Source organism: Otolemur garnettii, unplaced genomic scaffold (genome assembly GCF_000181295.1).
Source record: "Otolemur garnettii isolate 467f Iridium unplaced genomic scaffold, OtoGar3 scaffold00082, whole genome shotgun sequence".
NCBI lineage: Eukaryota > Metazoa > Chordata > Mammalia > Primates > Galagidae > Otolemur > Otolemur garnettii.
In genome coordinates, this window is record NW_003852477.1 from 4,662,747 (window position 1) to 4,664,741 (window position 1,995).

Sequence of the window (1,995 nt, forward strand, 5' to 3'; positions counted from 1 at the left end):
CTGGAGCTTAGGCAAGCAGGGAGAGCTTTCCTTCCCCAGTGGAGGCTCCAGTAGCAAAGGAGCCGAACTAAAGCAGGTGAAGACACTGGTGATTCCTCCAGTGCATCCCTGATTGGTCCATTTTCAAAACCTGCTCCTGATTGGTCTGTTTTCAAGACCCAAAAGCTCATTGGACAACTGCCCCTATATAAGCCCCTGAGCAGAGAGCCCAAGGGCAGACCACCGCAGACCTCCCAGGGAGAGACAGCAGAAGAGCAAGAGCTGTAACACTTATAGCCTGCTCTGCAAGGAGGTTTGGCTCTTTGTAAGAGCTGTAACACTTGTACCCTGCTCTGCAAGGAGGTTTGGCTCTTGGTAAGAGCTATGACACTTGTATAAAATCTATCTTGCTACTGATCCTGCTCTGCAAGGTTTGGCTCTTTGTGAGAGCTGTAACACCTGTTGAATAAAACCTAACTACTGTTGATCCTGTGGTCCACCGATTCATTCATTGAATCATCGAGACCAAGAGCCTGGAAATCCAGTATCAAAAATCTGGTATCATAGTCACCACCTACACACTCCTGCAAGGCAACGAGACAATCAACAAAATGAAAGGAAACCTATGAATTCAGAGAAAATATCTGCAAACGATGAATCTGATAAGGAATTAATATAGAAAATATGGAAGGAATTCAATAACTACAAGAAACCACTCCAAAATAATCTGATTTTTAAAAATGGGCAAAAATTACCTTAATAGATAATCTTTCCCAAAAAGACATGCAAATGGGCAGAAGGTATACGAAAAGGTGTACCAGCTTGAGGAGCTCACAGCAGAGGGAGATTATTGCCCCATGGGACCAGAAGCACAGGGGCCTTGTCTTAAAGATCTGCAAACTGAGACTCCTTCATGACAGCTGGTCAGTGACAGAGCTAGACTGGGGATTCTGTCTTGATGCCATCCACAGCACTTGGCAGAGGGCTTTGCCCACAGTGGGCCCTCGGTAAGAATGTTTTGCATGGTAAAGTAAATGCCTGAGCAAAATAGAGAGTAGAAGAATACAACACAATGAACAATGAGAGGTCCTAAAAATAGGTCCAATTTTTATTACCTGACTGATTTTAAGATCCAAAAAAATAGCATGTAATAGTCCTTCGTCACATCACAATAAATTTCCATGCTGGTGTTAAGACACCAGTCTTTCTGTCTCTTAGCTGTGCCTTCAGCATAACAAACACCAGCGTCCAAAGCACAAGGAATGGGCAAACAGGTGTGTGCTTTCCATATTGTTACAGATAAAAATAGCCCATGGGCTTGGAAAAACAATCTGCTTTAGTGCTCAGAATTTAGAAAACCATAGCCAAAAGCAGAAGCTTATTTTTGAAGATAATTGGCATTTCCCCTAACCACAAATATTTTAAATACGTAAATAAGCTTGATATCAGGCAGAGACAATTCCTCAGATCTCTTGTGACCATGGGAATCTGGCCTTTCTTCCTCTTTCCTTGCTCCCAGAGCTTTTAGGGAGCTACGAGAGAATCTGTAGGATTATCAAGATTTTTAAAACAAGCTACTTGGCTGTAAGGTAAAAAAGACATTTATGCCTTCTTTTTGGTGTAAAGAGCAAGGTAGGAAATATTTTTTATTAGAAAACTGGCAAGAAGATTCCAACTGTGTGGATAACCTGTTTAGCAAGGACCAGATGGTTCAGAGAGCTGGTAGTGAAGTAAGAGGTATTCTCTATTTAGGTCAACACTGAATTCAGCCCAGGTCACAAATAACAGAGAGTTATTTGGCCAGATGTGTGGTGAGAGGTTGACAGAGATGAGAGGATGTGAATTTGCTTCTCATTTGGCTCCCTTTTTGGCAGCCTTTGGTTCTGAGTTCTGAGATGAAATTGCGGAGGAAAAGCTTTCTATACATGACAGATCTCTAACGGTGGTCCTGTCCCCATAGATTACAGCATACCATTGACTTTCCAGAATTTTAAAGAAAAACAATATGTTGACACT